We start from the raw sequence: 22036 nt of genomic DNA on the forward strand, positions 1-22036 counted from the left end.
ACTAGTGATGTTTGCATGTACATAGTATGACCTCGAAAGTTCATTTTTGATAGGTCAGTATGCTGTCAAGTTTTCAGTTAAGTTGGTGTATTGTAGACCTACTACAAGGTCAAATTTTCCGAATTCTATGTATCTAATATACCAATATATGACAAGCATCTTATTTCCTTTGAAAAATCACTATGCAATTTCACATTGTCATTTTATAAGTTATTCCTTGTATTGGACGACTATGTGAAGTTTTTCTAAATACCAGTAGAACTAATGTAATTAGTTCAAAGACATTTGATTTTATTATCACTATTGGTGTCATACTACATTTGATTTTATTATCACTATTGGTGTCATACTACCTTTCCATTTTTATATCTTGAAGCTAAATATGCCTCCAAGAAAGAATCTGACACATGTCAATGTCAATGAAGCACCAACACCGCCTCCACCATAACCCTCTCAATACGATGTTGCTATCTTCCAAGCAGTAGTAACTGCCACCATGGCTGCTGCCAATGCCATGATGAGAATAAATGCTAGTGGTACTAGTGGAGCTGGTAGTGGTGCTCACAGTTTCAATCATAGTGAAAGTCTTGGACACCCTCGCGAGTGTTCATATAAATACTTTACTAATGCAAAGCCTATAACTTTTGATGGCACCGGAGGTGTCATTAATCTGGCATGTTGGTTCTAGAAAATAGAATCAGTGTTTGAAATCTGTGCTTGTCCTGAAACAAGCAAAGTTAAGTTTGCAGCTTGTACCTTCCTAGACAAAGCCCTTCCCTGGTGGAATGGCTATGTCAAATCCTTATCCCTTCCAGTCGCCAATGTGATGGGATAGGATGATTTAAAAACCTAGATGCTCGCAGAATATTGTCCATGCGGCGAAATTCAAAAGCTAGAAGAAGAACTCTGGAGTCTAACAATGAAAAACTCCGATATAACTGCATATACTACTAGGTTCAGTGATCTGGCTATTATGTGTCCAGGGATGATTCCTACTGAGAGCAAGAAAGTTGAGAGATATATCTGGGGGCTTTCTCCTCAGATACAAGGAAATGTAATAACTGCTAACCCTCTCACTTTTGACAATGCCAAGCATTTGGTACAAACACTAGTAGACCACGAAGTTCGTCAGGGCTTTATGGTACCTATCCCGGAGAAACCCAAGGAAGGGGTAGTAAGAGGAAGAAATATTAGAACAAGCGAAATGGGCAATCATCTCAAGAGCCCTCGAAAAAGCAACAAACAGTGGCGGCACACGCTGCTATTGTTCCTGCGGCTGTTACAACCCTTGTTCCTACCACGGTGTCTGTCACTCCAGCAACTCCAAGTGGATATGCTGGATCATTGCCAAAGTACAATAAATGAAACTTCCATCATATAGGAGCTTGCAAAGAAATGCACTGCAAGAATTGTAATAGAAAGGGGCACACTGCCCGTTTCTGTAAGGCACCAGCTCAGCCTATTTCTCAAGTCCCTACCACGGGAGTGAGTCAAACATGCTATGGATGTGGGGAAGTAAGACATTTCAAGTGAAATTGTCTTAATTTAAAGAATGCTAGCAGTACTACAAGAGTCTTGGCGATTGGCTATGAAGAAGTAGTAGCAAATCCTAATGTGGTGACCGGTACGCTCCTTCTTAACGATTCTTACGCATGCATTATTTTTGATACCGGTGCAGAGAAAAGTTTCGTAAGCCATAAGTTCAAACACCTTCTAAAACAAAACCCAAAGCACTAAAAGATACATTCACCATTGAGATGGCCAACGGGAAAACTGAGAAAACCAATGACATATACATAGGATGCATACTTACTCTAAATAACCATTCATTCCAAATTGATCCTATGCGAGTATAAATTAAAAGTTTTGACATCATAATCGGCATGGATTGGTTAAGTCTTCATCATGTTGATATCTTGTGTTACGAGAAAGCCATCTGTCTTAATATGCCAAGTAACAATTCTCTTGTTATCTATGGCGACAAATCAAGTGCGAATCTTCAAATCATTTCTTGCGTCAAGGCTCAGAAGTATCTTCGCAAAGATTACTGCACCTTCTTAGTCCACGTTGTTAATAAGACACAAGAAGTGAAAAGCATCAAGGATATCCCCAAAGTTTGTGATTTCTCTAATTTGTTTTGTGAAGATATCTTAGGAGTCCCTCCTAAACGCCAAGTCGAATTTCGAATCGACTTGATTCCCGGAGCTACCCATATAGATAAAGCCCCGTATCGTTATGCACCCTCAGAAATGCATGAACTGTCCAGCCAATTGAACGAACTACTCAGTAAAGGCTTCATTAGACCAAGCTTCTCACCTTGGGGAGCGCCGGTCTTATTCATGAAAAAGAATGACGGATCGTTTCTGATGGTTTATGGGTCATACATCACTCCTATGGTGTACATGCAAACCCTAATAGCTTTGGATTTGGTTTGTCTAATAAACATGCAATTGATAATCCAAAGCCATAAACCCTAAATCTAATAAACTATAACTGAAATTAGGGTTTAGATATTACCTTTGATTGTTATATAGCAATAACAATCAATCATTGGCTTGAGAAAGCTTAGTGCCTCATGTGTTGCACCTCTAATGGAGTCATAAATACCACTAAGCAACTTGGATGAAGAGGGAGGAGAGAGGACGCACCAAAAATGGCTGGAAATCCTAAAGGAAGTATTCACCACGTTTTTGGGGCCATAAGGGTTCCTTAAATATGCTGGCTATTAGGGTTTACAGCTAGGAAACCCTAATCTGACTGCTTAAGCCCTAAGCAGCCCATGAACTCCCTCTTTAGAAGTCTTGGACGATTTCTAATGGGTTTCCCCATAGAATTCGTCCACTCCAACTTCTATGGAGTCCATTAGCCCATCTATGTAATTATCTTATAATTACACAATAATTCCCTTAAGTTTAATTAATCTCTTTTAGTCACAAAATTAATTCTTAATTAATTCTTGACTAATATTAATTAAACAATATGATTTCTCCTTTAATATATTATTCTCATAATATATTAATAAATCATAATTAAACCTTTCTCTCCTTAATTCATCCTACATATTGCTATGGTGAAGGCAACCCAAAAGGACCATGCACCATCGGGTCAAGTACATACCAAAATTGTTATGGACTCAGACACTAATCCAACAGTCTCCCACTTGGATAAGTCTAATAACTATTCTGCGTATGACTTCAGATCCTGATCTGCAACCTTAGCTTTCAAAAGCCGCTGTCAACTCTGATCTTATCAGAAGTGTGTCCTTTAGATAATGGATCATATATTCCTCCATTCTAGATATCATATAGACGTGATAGATGGATTTAAATCATTCTCTCAGTCTATGTGTTGTTTCCAGATTTCCGATTTACAACGACTGACAACAGACTACAAGTGAACACATCAACTTAGTCTCGGCTTGGCCAAGCGCTTAGGGTGTCATCACTAAATCATCGAGGGGACCACAAATATCACTTTTATCCCACTTTGGGTAGAAGGAACGAATAAACTTCGACTCAATGCTCGCTTGCACTTACTCACCGAATCACACACAACAATACGTTTTATAACACCAAGTTGCTGGTGCATTTACATATTATCAATGTGTAACCAACTCGCAAGATACAACTTACACATCTCGGTTTAAAAAATATAAGATATTATCGTCTCACCAATCACTCGTGATAAAATCCATGAAGCGATCCAAGTGAGCGTGGGTTTAATCCAATGCTCAAATCATATTCATAAGCACTCATGGACGTTGCAGCAAACCTTTGCTATGTCTAACACATTTTAGACAATCTACACACCAATTCATGACAGTCTTCATTCATACCTACTTCCAACATATGAACGACTGTGGACCGTTCGAATAATTTGATTATTCTAAAATAATTTAGTTATTCAGGAAGTCAAAACATGCAAAGTGAAACACAAGAATAATACTAATCCTATATAGCCTCAAACTTTTCAGTATAAATAAAACACCTTTTATTTATCACCATATTGATTACTCATTATTTCTTGTTTCATGTAATCAACTTATTACTTGAATTATAACAACAATTGTCCCATGCTCTTAGCATGCACACTATGTTTACTTATGGTCCTTACTTTGTGAAATATATAATTGAATAAAATTTTCAATCACACTCATTTCACAATTCCTAATCCATTAGTGTAAGAATACAAAATTCTCGCCACTACCAGAATATGTTAGATTCTAACATTTTATGCAACAGTCCTTTCGTAATGTCACGTCACAAAAGTCACCAAGACTCGGCCAATGAAATTACAAAGTACTCTATTGGAGATTGTTACAAGACAATTTCATAGTCATGAAGTCTCACATTCAAAGTACATTCCTTTGAACATCCTTCTTTCATAAAAGTTTCTAATCTAGACATTGATTCTCGATATCCAACTCCTAATATGGAAACATTTCCATATTTTCCATATGACAACTCATTGTAAATAGAATCTTATCTATTCATAATGATGTAAATATGGTCCATCCATGACTATACTTCCAACTATCCTTAAGCGACCAATCCTTGGCGAACCTTAGATTGTCCTTGGCAGTTGTTTAATTATTTTAGTCAAAACCGGTTCTATTTCCTTTTTCCCTCTAAGTGCCCTAGGCATATGGAAAATTTTAGAACGGTCGAATAATAATCATGCTCCCACTAACATGATGATTATATCCATTCCAGCATATCATTTGTGCTCCCACTAGCTTTGACACATATTTAGGAACCAACTAAACTTCTACGAATCAACACTTATTGACTTCCAAAGTTCATTGTTTCTAATACGACATGCTTCGATAAGCCTTTATCTAAGCTTCTTAAAAATCAAACACCTTTCCTTAGACAGCTCACACGTATGTCTAAACTAATTCAAAACTTATTTTACTAAGTCCCAAATGTTCAGACTAATTGCCAAATCTCACAATTAGAACTATGAAGAGGGATGTCATAATCATAATCGAATTTAAGAATGCAATTTACATAATCTCTATCTCCTTAGAATCTCTCTTAGTGAAAGCGTTTCCTCACAATCATTTTCATGAAGGAGAGAAACCTTATGACACATAGATTTTATGGTGTATGTGTGCCCGTCCATGTGAATTTTCCATAATCATAATCAAAAGATAACATTTGTGACAAATTCATACTCTTATGGACAGAACTTGTTCATTCTTAATTTCTTTCCATCAAGGGTCCCACCATTGCTTCCAAGTTATCTAGCAGCTTACCTATTCATTGCAATGTACTTTCATTGAATAAGGTGCTTGCCTTATTCATTCTATTGAGAACTCGTAGAACTCACATGCATAATCACTCAAAAGGATTGGCACATAAAAAGAATTTTTTCAACACGATAGGTTATAAACCTCAAGTCGTGTGCTAGTGTTTAATAAGTTTACTCTTGATTAGTTCTTGAATCTTTTCAAGACCTTTAGACTCCCACTAACCTCTTGACATATCAGATTCTATTATCAAGAAATATTTCTTAATAAAAAAAATATCCAAGAGTTAGTGTGTGTCTATATGAAGACAAAACATTACACACATTTGGTCTTAGTTGGTCTTTGTCTTCTCCAAGACATCACAACTTACCAATTTCAAATGCGCAAGAGTAAGAAAAACAATTTTCTACTTAACGTTTGATGAGTGTGTGTCACTCAATTCACAATGTTGGAGTACGATTCTAAGACTTGATTTTGGAATGAAGTATGACTCATCCTTTTGATTTAACCATTTCAACAATTTTCGATTCCAATTCTTAGCCATACTAGTGCACTAAGATGTCCTTAGAGGATCAATTATGATATGGTTCTTAATCATTAAGGCGATCACATAATCCGATACAAAAGTACTATCCCTTCTTCTTAGATTGGAGAACTTTTATCTTTCTACCTAAATGATTCTTCTTATTCATTCTACCATTTATTTAAACTTTTTAATGATTCAGAATTACACTTAATCTTGTAAGTATAACCACATTTACCAGACTTTTAGTAAATTATGACGAATAGTCTCATTGTTATTTGTGGTGGACTTGACTAGTGCACAACATTGTGTTCTAGTCCTTTAGTGCTTCACTTGACTCACATACTTGTGTGATCAAGCAATTAGTCTTAATTTCTGAAGTATCCAGATTTCCATACATCACATGATTCAAATCATATGATTCCAAGTTTCTGTCCAATTGAAACTTGGGTGATGGGAATCTTTCCTTACTTAGAAATTTTTTTACATTACCATAAATAACATAACTAAGAATCACATCCATTTATAAAAATACACAAACATCAATTTTTCACAATGATTTCATTGCAAGGATATATATATATATATATATATATATATATCAAATCAAAAAAAATTATTTTATTCATAAAAGTAGCGGACAACATGTCCTTACAATGCAAAATTAACTAAAAAACTACGTAATCAAATATTCCTAACAACTCTATCATAACTTTGTAAGCTTAAAATCTGATCTTCGAATCCATGCGATCGTGATCCATTTCTTTGTGATCAGACTCTTCTTGCTCTTCCATCAAGCTTCCTCTCCTTTCACTAATCCTGCAAAACATTCAAATGCAATCTTATCACATTATGTATTAAGAATGAATGAATAGGAACTTAATGGAGTTAGATAGTGGATTTTACCTTAAGTAGAGCCAAACGTCTTGACTCTCCCATCTCTTAGATCTATCAGGTAGATTTGGCAGCTTCGTCTCCAATGCCCTTTCTATTGGCAATAAAAGCAAATTTACTCTTTTGGAACAACATATAGAAATACTTCAGACTTTTCCTTTCTCTTATGATCAAACTTTTCAACCATGGCATGCCTTTTGTTGCCATTGCCTATGTCCATAGAGGTCTGGAAGGTAGATTCACCAATCAAATTTGCTTTTCCATTGCGCCAAATCATCGTTGATTCAGCAGCAATAAGCAAATAGGTGATATCGATGAGGGTCACGTCGTGGTCTATCATATAGTACTCTCTTACGAACTCACTATATGAGTCAGGAAGCGACTGAAGAACCCAATCAACAACCATCTCCTCACAGACAATGACTCCCAACATTCTTAACCTATCAATGTGTGACTTCATCTCTAAGACGTGTGCACACACTGACTTTCCTTCTTCATGTTTACTTGCCAAAAGGGCTTGAGTGAGTTTGAACTTTTCAAGCCTTTGAACTTGTGGGTTAGGGAGAACAATAGGAGGAGGTGGAGGAAGTGAAGCATGATCTCGAGTTCCTCGATCGAATTGTGGAATATCATCTTCATGTGGAAAGTTTGTTCCACAGGATTTCGGAAGACCATAGTTGTCATACTTTGACATCTACAAAACGGGAGAAAAATTCAAGTTAGTTGATTGATTGAGTCCTTAATAAATCACCCAAATGAGATATTAAGGCTAGGACCCAACACAATATTCTACAACTTGGGAGAGGGATGTCGTAACCCAAATTGCAGAACATTTGAAGGTAAGTGAATGATGATTCACTAATTTTCCACCATGAAAAACGAAAAAGAGATTAGGTTTTAAATGTATTGAAAAACTCCTAGATCCTTTGAGATTCATTGAACTTTTCAATGGCATGTTTAAATCTCGATATGCCCCTCTATTTGTGACTGGGATGCCGAGGATCACAAAACAGGGTGTGAATAACCATGCAAACTTACATGGTGCCCCCAATGTTACAGTCACCTATTCGATGTGCTGGTTAACCACACACGCTCCACCGAACTATAACAAAGATTGAGTCACCCTTTCCTACCTTTGCTTAGAACCATTTAGTGTGCCGGTTAACCACACACGCTCCACTAACGTCTTTGCAAGGGTACAAAGTGTAATATCATGGAATTGCATCAAATTCACTTTTGTCTAATGTAACTAAGATTGGGAATTTTTGTAAAAAAATTTAGTTACTTCATAATTCATTATACTGTTAATGGAAAGGGTTTGTCCTATCCTACCCGTTCGGCTAACGGCCCTCCACCAATCAAGGAAGCGGTAGGTGAGAGTGGACACCCATTAAACGGCCATTTTCTAGGCCATAGCCTTATACCCCCCTTATAGATCAGCTTCGTGAATGATGCCTACTAACGGTAACACTAGCAGTTTAAGTTATGCATATATAATATTAGACTTTTAATATTATTTATAGTATAAGGGTGTATTTTACACTTTTAAATACTAGGTGGTCTAATTTAATAAATTACACTTTTAATTTAATTAAAAGTAAACCATATCACTATGGATTTATTAACTCTCATTTAATTATACACTTAATTAATTTAATAAAACCATAGGTTGCAATTTGAACTTTTTCAAAACTTAGGGTTTTAGAATTTAACGTTTTAAAATTAAACTTTTAATTACAAATTTAAATTCCAAAACTTGAGGGTAAGTTTTGAAACATTTCAAATCATTAGGTTTAGAATTTAAATATTTTAAAATTAAACCTTTAATCAAAAATTTAAATTCCAAAACTTAAGGGCAAGTTTTGAAACTTTTCAAAACATTAGGGTTTAACCATTTAAATTTCAAAAACAAAACTTTTAAGTTCAAATTTAAACTATAAAACCTAAAGGGGAAAATTGAAACTTTTTCACAAGATAATTCAAATCTAAATTACAAATAATCAATCTTTATCTAATAAAACAAAAGATTATCTAAATTTTGACAATTATATTCTATTTTGCAAGGATAATCTCCAAATATTGATAAAAATCGTTTTTTATTAATAAAATTCGTTTTAGGTAATTATCCACAGCCAAAACAGGTCAAAATCCCGAAATCTGCTCCATCTGACCCTCTGACTCGTCGAGTTCAATATGGACTTGTCGAGTCAAGTCGAAAAACCTCGAAAAATTTAACTTTTAGCCAAAATTCGATCAAATAAGCATCAAATTCACTAACAAACAACCCTAGGCTCTGATACCACTAATGGGTTATGGGCCATACATCAATCCTATGGTGTACTTGCAAACCCTAATAGCTTTGGATCTAGTTTGTCTAATAAACATGGAAATGATAACGCAAAGCCATAAACCCTAGATATAATAAACTATAACTGAAATTAGCGTTTAGATCTTACATTTGATTGTTATATAGCAATAACAATCAATCCTTAGCTTCCGAAAGCTTAGTGCCTCAAGTGTTGCACCTCTAATGGAGTCACAAACACCACTAAGCAACTTGGATGAAGAGGGAGGAGAGAGGAGGCACCAAAAACGGCTGGAAACCCTAAAGGAAGTATTCACCACGTTTTTGGGGCCATAAGGGTTCCTTATATATGCTTGCTACTAGGGTTTACAGCTAGGAAACTCTAATCTAACTGCTTAAGCCCTAAGCATCCCATGGACTCCCTCTTTAGAAGTCTTAGACGATTTCTAATAGGTTTCCCCATAGAATTCGTCCACTCCAACTTCTATGGAGTCCATTAGCCCATCTATGTAATTATCTTATAATTACACAATAAGTCCCTTAAGTTTAATTAATCTCTTTTAGTCACAAAATTTATTCTTAATTAATTCTTGACTAATATTAATTAAACAATATGATTTCTCTTTTAATATATTATTCTCATAATATATTAATAAATCATAATTAAACCTTTCTCTCCTTAAGTCATCCTACATATTGCTATGGTGAAGGCAACCCAAAAGGACCACGCACCATCGAGTCATGTACATACCAAAATAGTTATGGACTTAGAGACTAATCCAATAGTTTCATATGAGCATAAACTATTTGGAATTAAACAAACTCAACGTTAAAAACTGATACCCTTTACCATGGATAGATGCCCTCTTTGATCAACTCCAAGGAGCTAGTTTCTTCTCAAAAATTAACCTGAGATCAAGATACCACCAACTGCGAGTCCAAGAGATAGACATTCCAAAGACTGCTTTCAGAACTCGTTATGGTCGCTACGAATTCGTAGTGATGCCCTTTGGTCTAATGAATGCACCTGCATTATTCATGGACCTTATGAATCGAGTGTGTCGAACTCACTTAGACAAGTTTGTCATAGTCTTCATTGATGATATACTAGTTTATTCTCAGAGTAAGGAAGAACGCATCTAACACCTACGACAAGTATTGCAAACTTTGAGGGCAGATAAATTGTATGCAAAGTTCTCCAAATGCGAATTCTGGATTTGAAAGGTGGTGTTCCTAGGTCGTGTAGTCAGCAAGGATGGAATACATGTTGATCCTTCCAAGATCAAGACTATCAAAAGTTGGGCAACCCCACAAACCTCAACAGAAATTCGACAGTTTCTAGGTCTCACTGGTTACTATAGGAGATTCATCCAGAACTTCTCAAAGACAATGAAGGAACTCACCACCTTGACTCAAAAAGGTGTGTCATTCGATTGGGAGAAGAAACAAGAAACTGCTTTCCAGACCTTAAAGCAATCCCTTTGCAGCGCACAGATCTTGTCCCTTCCAGAAGGGACTGAAGATTTTGTAGTCTACTACAACACGTCTAATCAAGGGTTAGGTTGTGTTCTTATGCAACGAGGAATGGTTATATCCTATGTCGCGAGACAGCTTAAGAACCACGAAGTCAATTATACTATGCATGATCTTGAACTGCACCATAGCGGAATTGATAGACCCAAATATCTCCGGCAACTGAGCCCGGAACATAGCAGCAACCTCATCATGCAGGATCTCCCTGATTCTGGATTCTGGCATCCATCTCATCTGGCCTCATCTGGCCGATAGTCTCGAGTGCTGTCGGTGCCTCCTGACCGCCCTCTCTCGATCTTGATCCAGATCCAGATCTAGATCCAGTCATGAATCGCCGTGTAACCACCATGCTTGAAAACACGCCAAAAAACATTAGATACTCTTTAAACAATCCGCGAACCAACTCCCAACTAAAAACCCTAGGGGTTGTGACTTCCTTGCTACGCGTATGGGTCTTGTGCTTTCAGTAGTACGGGCCCATACTACATTCCGCACCTACCCATATTTGTATCAAGTATCACCACAACACCCTAACAACATTCAAAGCATAGAGAGTGCTCAATCCTCACTCCTAGAGGAATACTAAATATCAAATAACTGGCCTCCCGGCCTCTCACTACCCACTCATCCATGAAACTTCCACCAACCCTACAGCACTTGTGTATGCTAGCCATACATAACATTGGACCCTATAGACTTTCGAATACATGATCCTACCCTAAGCCCTTCATCAAACAAGAACATTAAATAAGGCCAAACCAAACATTCTCAAACTATAAGATCTTAATTATGCACAGCCGTGATGCATACACTAAGCAACTACAGTAATGATGTCAATTCCATATAGAGCAACCCTAGGCTAGCAGGCATCGTATAATCAGGCAATTCTATCAAGTAATTCCTAAAGATCCCTAGCCGAGCATGTTGGAATAGTGTCTAAGGCTGCAACTATATTACGCAGGTATTTGACCCGATTGTGCATGGTCCTTTTGGGTTGCCTTCACCATTGCAACTTGATAGGATGATTTATTATGAGAGAATAAATATTATTAATATATTATGAGAATAATATAAGGAATAATAATATTGTTTTTTGATTAATATAAGTCATAGAATTAATTAGAATTAATTTGGTGACTAAAAGAGATCAATTAAATAAGAGGGTATAAACTGTCAATTGTTTCATAGTTACACTTTAGACTGTAAATCCTTATTGGATGAAGGGTTGACGGATTCTAGGGCTAGGGATAGCCTCAAATCGTCCAATGCTTATCTAAGGTAAGGATTTGGATTGCTTTAAGAGAAGATTATCTAACTAGGGTTTAAGGTGAAACCCTTAAGGAGTCTACAAGTATAAATAGACCCCATGGCCAAGGGAAATCGACATCTCATCTTAAGAAGAGAAACCCTGGCCGATTTCCTTATAGCCTCTCTCTCAAATCACCTTCTTTGCTATTTGGTGTTTGTAAGCCATTAGAGGAGTGACAATTGTGACTCTAGAGCTCCAAGACAACAAGATCAAACAAGAGATTCAAAGGTAAACTTCTAGATCTGATTTTGTATTGTTCTTATACCTAATTAGTCATTATAAGTCTTGGATTCAAATCATGTTTAATTAGAAAGCCTAGATCCTGTTGGATTAATGTCTAAGTCCATAACTATATTTGGTAAGACTTGACCCAACCCGGCATGGTCCATTTGGGTTGCATACCATCATGCACTTGAATGAGAGAAATAAGACACTTATGGTTATTAATATATTATAAGTTCTAGTATATTAATAATAAGAATAATAAGATTATTTAATTAGTATTGATCAAGAATTAATCTAGGATTAATTAAGTGATCAAAAGAAGACTAATTAAATATATGGGTTGATTGTGTAAATCATCCATACTTGTATAGTGGGCTAATGCTCCATGGATAATCAAGTTGGGCTAAAACCCATAGGATGGTCCATGGATGCTCCATGGTGTATTTGTACCCATGGATCCAAGGAAATGGAAAGTCATGACAATTAGGGTTTGCCCTAATTGTAACACTATATAAGCATCATATTATTCACCAAAATCGGCACTAGTGGGTGTACTAGAAGGGCTAGCCGATTTCATGAGTTGTAAGAATTCTCTCAAGCTATTCTAAGTGTTTGATGATTGTGATTCCATTTGAGGTGTCACACTTGGGGCACTAGGCACTCTAGCTTCATGAAGACTTTCTTCTCCAAAGAGGTATGTATTCTATCTTGCTATAGTCATTGTTTTGTATGCTAGATTAGGATAATACCTTGGAAGTTCCTATTTGCATGTATAATAGAGAAAACATAGATCCAAGGTATTTAGGGTTGCATGTACACTTAGGAAGTGTTAGAATGCTCAAAACCCAACAGTGGTATCAGAGACACGGGTTGTTTTCTGTTATATTGATGCAAATATTTTATTTTCAAAGTTGAAAAAAAAAGGAAAAAAAACATGAAGTTCGTCAAATTTTAAGATAATTACTTGTTCTTGTGAAAAACTAATTATTTGTAAAATTTGAATAATTTGCTTTATGAGTTGAATTAGGTCAAATTTAATAAAAGATAAAATAATATGATTATTTTATTAGTTTTAAAAGTTTGATCTAAAGAGTTTTATTTTTTTGAAACCTCCATAAGTTATGGATATGAAAAGGTTTTAAAAAAAAATGATTCAAAGTTTTTATGGAGTTACAAAATTTGGTGTTAATGTTTTAAAGGATTCCATAACTTAAGAATAAGTTATGGATCACCAAAAGTTTTTTGTGTTACCTTGTTTTATGAGTGAATTTAGATTAATGAATATATTATGTGATAGTTGGTTTTAATCCAAATTAATCTAAGAATTGATTCTAAAATGTGTTTTTGTAACTTGTCCTCAAGTTATATGAAAAGTCACATTTAAGAATCATAAAACTCATAAAAATTGGCAAAGGTTACAAAAAATGAAGAGTCTAGTTCTAATTAAATGGTTTTATGACTCCATAACTTGTCCTCAAGTTATGGAGGACCAAGAGTCTCTTCATTTAATAAAATAAAAATAAAATAAAAAAAAGTGTAACCTTAATTAATTCCATAAGTTATAAAATAAAGAAAAGTTAATTCTTTTATTAGTTTAAAGTCTTCCATAACTTGTCCTCAAGTTATGGAACTTGAAGAGTTTTTGGATTAAAACTACTTTAAACACATAAGTTATGGAATTAATTAGTTTTGAATAGTTTCAAAACTTGCCCTCAAGTTTTGGAATTTGTAAAGTTTTCACTTATGAATACTTTAATTCCAAGTTAGCCCTTAGAATTTTAAAAGTTAAAATTCAACCCTTATACTTTATAATATTATAAGTTAATAATATATATATGTATAAGAGTAAAGTCAGTCTTACCGCTAGTACGCCTCATTCACGAAGCCGGTCTATAAGGTGGGTATAAGGTTGTTGCCTATAAAATGGCAACTTAATGGGTGTCCACTCTCACCCACCGCTTGCTTGACCGGTGGAGGGTCGTTAGCCGAACGGGTTTGACAGGACTATAATTCTCCCTTCATTAAAAGTATTAATGAAAATACTAAGTAACTAAACTTTTAATAATACCCAATCTTAGTTACTTAGGAAAAATGTGAATAAGGTGCTAATCCATGAAATTACACTTTACACTTTGTCTAAGTCGTTAGTGGAGCGTGTGTGGTTAACCGGCACACTAACTTGGACTTAACAAGGTAGGTAAAGGGTGACTTAATATTTATCATAGTATCGATGGAGCGTGTGTGGTTAACCGGCACATCGATTGAGGGGTAATTTATTAAGGGTACCAAGTGATTTGCATGGTTACTTCACACCTTGTTTTGTGATCCTCGGCATCCCAGTCACAAAACCTGAAGGGCACACTCGAGATTGAAACATGCCTTTGAAAAGTTCAATGAATCTCAAAGATCTAGGAGTTTCAAAACCAATTAAAACCTAATTATACATTTCGTTTATCTTGGTGGAAATTGGTGAATCGTCATTCACCTACCTTCAAATATTTTATAGCTTGGATTACGGCATACCTCTTCTAAGTTATAAAATAGTTTGTTGGGTCCTAGCCTTAATATTTCATATTGGGTGTCATATTAAGGACTTTAAATCAACTATCTTGAATATCTCCCAAAAGATGTCTGTAATAGACACCTATGATCTTCCCAAATCTAGTGAAACAAGGTTTCCTAAATGAAGATGATGTCCTTTGGAAATCATACTTCTTTCACCTCCTCCAATTATTCTCCCCAACCCACAAGTTCTTGAAAAGTTTAAGGTCACTCAAGCCCTATTGGCAAGGCAAGGTCTAGGTGTGAACACATCTTGGAGATGTAGTCACATATCGACAAGCCGGGAGAGTTGGGTGTCAAAGTCTTGAGAAAGTTGGTGGTTCAATCACTTTCTAAGTCACATAGTGAGTTCCTTTGGGACACCTATGAAACAGACTATGACAAGACCCTTAATGATCTTTGCTAAGATCAACTTCCTAAAACCTTATGGACATTGACAATGATGACATTGGATATCTAGTAAAGCATTCTCTTCCCGATGGAAAGGGATCGGCCATAGTCAACTCGGTTGACCAAATGGTAAAGAGAAAAGCTAAGTCTGTGATAGTCCCTTGTACCTTTATCAAAGGGTCCATATGTTTATATTGCCAAAGAAAGGGGCATTGGTTACGAAGCTGCCAAATTTACCTAAGGATGTTAAAGTCAATAAGTTTGACTCTACTTCAGGTAAATTCCACTATCTAACTCTGTTAAGTTTCTATTCTGAGATTCTTGATACATGATGTGACTGGGTCACATGGTGATGTTTAAGAATCAAAGAAAAGTGGAGAAACTTAAAGAAAGAATATGCTGAATCTGATGGCGTAGATGGATTTCTATCGCATAGTTTGAAAAATCGGATTCTTGAGCTACTTCTCAGGAGTTATGAGATATCGCTTAGGAATAGATAACAACAAGTTTTCATATGGATTGTAAGGATGAGTTTTTTCCGCAAAGTTTTAAAATAAAAGAGAATTTTTGATTTTATTTATTTTAAAATATCCTTACAATGGCATTTGAGGGAAAATTGTTGCTTATATGATTCCATTAATAGCAAGAGTGGAAATATGAAATTGATTCTTTCATTTGTGGTAATGTCTATGTTTACCAAATAAGGAAAGATTCTCATCACCCAAGTTTCATTTGGACCGGGACTTGGAATCATGCAAGTTATATAGCATGATGAATGAGAACTTTCAAGCATTGGAAAATTAAGACTGATTACTTATTCACATGGATGTGTGAGTCAAGTAATGGACTAAGGGATCGAGTACATAGTCTTGTGCACTGATTTAGTCCACCACAAAAGTTTGATAAGACTATTCGTCATGATTTACTTAAGTTCAGTAAATATGATTATACTTACAAGCTTAAGTGTAACTCTGAGACGTTGGAAAAGGTTCCAATGTAAGGCAGAGCGAATAAGAAGAATCAATTTAGGCAGAAGGATAAAAGTTTCTCAAATCTGAAAAGATGGGAGAGTACTTTAGTATCAGTTTTTGTGATCATCTTAATGATTAAGAAACCATAGCACAATTAGTTCTCTAAGGAAATCTTAGTGCATTCTTATGACTAAGAAGAGGGATCTTGAATTGTTGAAGTGGTTAAATCAAGAAGATGAGTCATACTTCGTTCCAATACAAGTCTTAGAGTCATACTCCAAGATTGTAACTTGAGTGACATGTCTCAAAAGAAGGTTTAAAACACTTGTCAAATGTAAGAGTAAAAGTTTTCTACTCTTGTACATTTGAAATTGGTAAGTTGTGATGTTTTGGATAAAACAAAGACCAACTTAGGCCAATTGTGTGAAGTGTTTGTCTTGATTAGAATCCACACTGTCTCTTGGATGTTTGACAAGGGAGTCTTATATGTCAAGAGGACAGTGGGAGTCTTAAAGGTCTTGAAAGTCTCAAGAAATAATCAAGAATAAAACCTGAAGTTCTTCACTAGCACACGACTTGAGGTTTATAACCTATCGTGTTGACATATCTGTGCCCATTCCAGTTAAAGTTGGCTTTGCATATGAGTTCTTAGAGTTCTCAGTTTGTTGCATAACAACTTGGAAGCAATGGCAGGCCCTTGAGCTGCCAGGTGGCAAGAAGTTAAGATTGAGTTCAATCCATATGGTTTTGGATTTGTCATTATCTTTGTCTTGTGATTATGGTTTGACAAATTCATATGGGTAGGAACTCATACACCATATAAATCTAAGTGTCATAAGGTTTCTCTCCGATTCATGAAAAATGATGGTGAGGAAACGCTTTCACTAAGTAGATTTTACGAAGATATCAATTGTGTTATTTGCATTTTCAAAAGTCGTTAGTGGAGCGCGTGTGGTTAACCGACACACTAACATGGACTTGTGAGAAATGGCAAATGCCTAAGCAATTGAGACTATGATTACGGTATCCCTTTTCATGGTTCTTGAAATTGCTTAGACACACAGGTGAGCTATCTACGGAAAGGGTGTATGAATCTAAATTTCAGACTGTCCAGCTGATTTCTGAGTACATGTCAAAGCTAGTGGGAGCATAAGTGTTATGCTAATAATCATCATGTTAGTGGGAGCATGATAATTATGATAAGTATTGCAAGTTATCAATGTTAATTATAGAAAACAAAAGTTTCAATTGGGAAAAAGTTGTTTTGCTATAATTAAGGGAGAGGAAATTATGCTTCATCTCAAATCTATAAGCTTAGATCGTGAGGTTTTAATCATTTAGTCAAGGATATATATGAATTTCATGTTGGAATGGCTCAACATAAGGAAATTCTGTTTATGGGTCCATTATTTGAGTTCTCATAATTCAGATTATGAAGATGCTTATATAGTTACACAATTAGGGTAAACTCTTAATTGTCATGGCTTTCCATTTCCTTGGATCCATGGGTATAAATACACCATGGAGCATCCATGGACCATCCTATGGGTTTTAGCCCAACTTGATTATCCATGGAGCATTAGCCCACTATACAAGTATGGATGATTTACACAATCAACCCATATATTTAATTAGTCTTCTTTTGATCACTTAATTAATCCTAGATTAATTCTTGATCAATACTAATTAAATAATCTTATTATTCTTATTATTAATATACTAGAACTTATAATATATTAATAACCATAAGTGTCTTATTTCTCTCATTCAAGTGCATGATGGTATGCAACCCAAATGGACCATGCCGGGTCGGGTCAAGTCTTACCAAATATAGTTATGGACCAAATTATGCTTCATCTCAAATCTATAAGCTTAGATCGTGAGGTTTTAATCATTTAGTCAAGGATATATATGAATTTCATGTTGGAATGGCTCAACATAAGGAAATTCTGTTTATGGGTCCATTATTTGCGTTCTAAAATTCGATTATGATTACGGCATCCCTTTTCATAATCTGAATTATGAGAACTTGGCAAATTGAAATGGAAATATTATAGCAAAAGACTGGTTTAGTCTTTATGTAAGACATCATGAATCGTGTCCCATATGCTTTGGATATAGGATCGATTACATGTGCTATATTCATCCGTTCTAAAATTTTCCAAATGCCTGGGGTATTAAGAAGGGAAAAGGTTTAGAACTGGATATGACTAGAAGGATTAAACAATTGTCGAGGACAATCTAAGGTTTACCAAAGATTGATTACTCAAGGACAATTGGAAGTATAGTGATAATTCTGGAAGGACCATATTGACATAATCTGTAAGGAGGCAACTCTTGTTCAGAAGTGATAGTCAAAATGGAATCTGGAAATGTTTCAAAGTTAGAATTTTCAATCTGTGTAAGATTAAGGAAACTTAATGCAAGAAGGATATTTCCAAGGAGTTGATCTCCTTTGGAATACTCTGTAATGATTGTTGCCAAGTCTTTGTGACTTTGTGCATAATCGTTACAAGAGGATCAATCCATATAAGTTTAGAATCTAACAGATTTCTGTAAATGGCATGAATTTGGAATTCTTGCATTTGCAGTAAGGATTTGGGAGTGTGAAAAGAGAATCATTGAAGTTATGTTCAATTGATCTAGTTCACAAAGTAAAGATCATAGACAAACATAGTATGCATACTTGGTGTGTGGCATGACTAGTGTTTAAGAAAACATAGTGTACATGCTTGGAGCATGGGACAACTATTGTTTTAAATTCAAGAATATAGTTGATAGCTGAAACAGTATACAATGAATAATGTGTAATCATATGGTGATAAATAAAAGGTGTTTTATTTATGTTCAAAGGGTTGATACCATATTGGATTCAATTATTATTGTGTTTTATTTTGCATGTTTTGACTTCCCGAATAAACTGGGTTATTCTTCCGGAATGACTAAGTTATTCAAACCATCCACAGTCGGTCATATGTTGGAAGTAGATATGAATTAAGACTGTCATGATGGGTTGTAGAGGTCTAAGGTGTTGGACAAGGCTACAACAATCATGAGTGCTCATAAGTTCTGAGTATTGGATTCAACCCGCGCTCATTGGAATCACTTCATGGATTTTATCACGAGTGATCATGAGACGATAATATCTTATATTCTTCAAACCTAGAGATATGAGTTGTTACTATGAGTTGATAGTACATTGATTGCACGAAACCGCATTTGGTAACTCTGTGCTATAAAACGTGCCTTTGTGTATGATTCAACAAGTAGTAGAACAAGCCATATGAGTCGAAGTTTATCCGTTCCTTTTACCTTCGGGATAAAAGCGATATCTGTGGGCCCCTCGATGATTTGATGATGACAAATGGAAGTGCTCGGCCGGGCCAGGACTGATTTGATTTGTTCAATTAGTCAGTCGTCATAAATCGGAAATCGGGAAACAACAAATGGACAGAGAGAATGATTATAATCCATGTCTCAGTCCATATGATATCTAGAATGGAGGAATATATGATCCCTTATCTAATGGACAAGTCATTGACAAAGGTCAGAGTTCATCGACAAGGTCAGAGTTCGACAGAAGCTTTTGAGAGCTACGATTGCCAGTTGGTTCTTGAAGTCATACGCAATAATAGTTTTAGACTTATCCAAGTGGGAGACTGTTGGATTAATGTCTAAGTCCATAACTATATTTGGTAAGACTTGACCCAACCCGGCATGGTCCATTTGGGTTGCATACCATCATGCACTTGAATGAGAGAAATAAGACACTTATGGTTATTAATATATTATAAGTTCTAGTATATTAATAATAAGAATAATAAGATTATTTAATTAGTATTGATCAAGAATTAATCTAGGATTAATTAAGTGATCAAAAGAAGACTAATTAAATATATGGGTTGATTGTGTAAATCATCCATACTTGTATAGTGGGCTAATGCTCCATGGATAATCAAGTTGGGCTAAAACCCATAGGATGGTCCATGGATGCTCCATGGTGTATTTGTACCCATGGATCCAAGGAAATGGAAAGTCATGACAATTAGGGTTTGCCCTAATTGTAACACTATATAAGCATCATATTATTCACCAAAATCGGCACTAGTGGGTGTACTAGAAGGGCTAGCCGATTTCATGAGTTGTAAGAATTCTCTCAAGCTATTCTAAGTGTTTGATGATTGTGATTCCATTTGAGGTGTCACACTTGGGGCACTAGGCACTCTAGCTTCATGAAGACTTTCTTCTCCAAAGAGGTATGTATTCTATCTTGCTATAGTCATTGTTTTGTATGCTAGATTAGGATAATACCTTGGAAGTTCCTATTTGCATGTATAATAGAGAAAACATAGATCCAAGGTATTTAGGGTTGCATGTACACTTAGGAAGTGTTAGAATGCTCAAAACCCAACAGATCCAAGCATTAGGGTTTTGCATGCGCACATAGGAAAGTTCTTATGGCTAAAACCCATCAGTGGTATCAGAGCCTAGATTGGTTTCTACTAAATTGTTGCTGGTTATGAATCTTTTTTGCAAAATTTGAATTTTATATCTCTGTGTCATGAACTCGATGAGTCCCATGGTGGACACGACGAGTTGGCCTGACTCGACGAGCCCAGTTGGGAACTCGATGAGTTCGAGCGTCAGGAAGGGCCAGATTCGGGATTTTTTCATATTTATCTTATGGAAACTTGCCTTTATCATATTAGGTCAACCTTAATCTGATTTTCTGATATATATGACTATAATCTGGATCTAATTAAAGATATTTATCAACTAATAAAATATTTAATTTCCTTATGTGATAATTAATTAATTATTTTGATTAAATTGGTAATTATCTTGCAAGAAATATTTAAATAAATCAAATATGGATAATTATGGAATTAATTGTTAATTAAGATTATTTGTTATTTGATCCTCCATGTTTTAAATGTTTAAAAGTTGTCCTCAAGTTTTGAAATTTATGTTTTGTGATTAAAAGTTTTAATTTAGACAATTTAAATTTCTAACCCTAGAATTTTACAAGTTTAAAATACAACCCTGTACTAATATAATATTACAAGATTAATATATATATATATATATATATATATATATATATATATATATATATATATATATATATATATATATATATATGTATGTATGTATGTATGTATAACTAAATGCTAGTCTTACCGTTAGTAGGCCTCATTCACGAAGTCGATCTATAAGGTGGGTATAAGGTTGCGGCCTATAAAATGGCGCTTAATGGGTGTACACTCACACCCACCGCTTGCTTGATCGGTGGAGGGTCGTTAGCCGAACGGGTAGGATAGGGAAACCTCATCCTCTCATTAAAAGTATAATATGAAATACAAAGTAACTACACATTTTTTAAAAAAATTTCCCAATCTTAGTTACTTTAGGAAAAGTGAATTGATGCAATCCCATGAAGTTACACTTTGCACCCTTGCTAAGAAGTTAGTGGAGCGTGTGTAGTTTACCGGCACACTAATTGGTTCTAAGCGAAGGTGGCAAAGGGTGATTCATTGTTTATCATAGTTCGATGGAGCGTGTGTGGTTTACCGGCACATCGAATAGGTGATCGTTACAATGAAGGCACCATGTGAATTTGCATGGTAATTCACACCTGCTTTGTGATCCTCGGTATCCCAATCATAAACAAGAGGGGCATATCGAGATTTAAACATGCCATTGAATAGTTTCAATGAATCTCATCCGAACCTAGGAGTTCTCTTACCTTGGTGAATCGTCATTCACTTACCTTCATATTATTTGCATGTTGGATTACGGCATCCCTTTTCTAATATGTAAATATTGTTGTTGGATCCTAGTCCTAATTTTTCTAATTGGGTGATAATTAGGGATTCATATTCTAATCTATCCTTGTCCTTTCTATTTGTAGATGTCGAACGCAAACAACGCTGCTGCTAGTTCTTTAACATTGATGAGACTTTGTCAAAATGTCACTTTCGATGGGACGAACTTTAGCGAATGGATAAGATACATTCGCACCATTGCTCGCTATGAGGATAAGGAGTATGTCCTCGATGAGAAGCTCGAGATA

The sequence above is a fragment of the Lactuca sativa genome, chromosome 4, assembly GCF_002870075.4.
Source record: "Lactuca sativa cultivar Salinas chromosome 4, Lsat_Salinas_v11, whole genome shotgun sequence".
Lineage (NCBI taxonomy): Eukaryota > Viridiplantae > Streptophyta > Magnoliopsida > Asterales > Asteraceae > Lactuca > Lactuca sativa.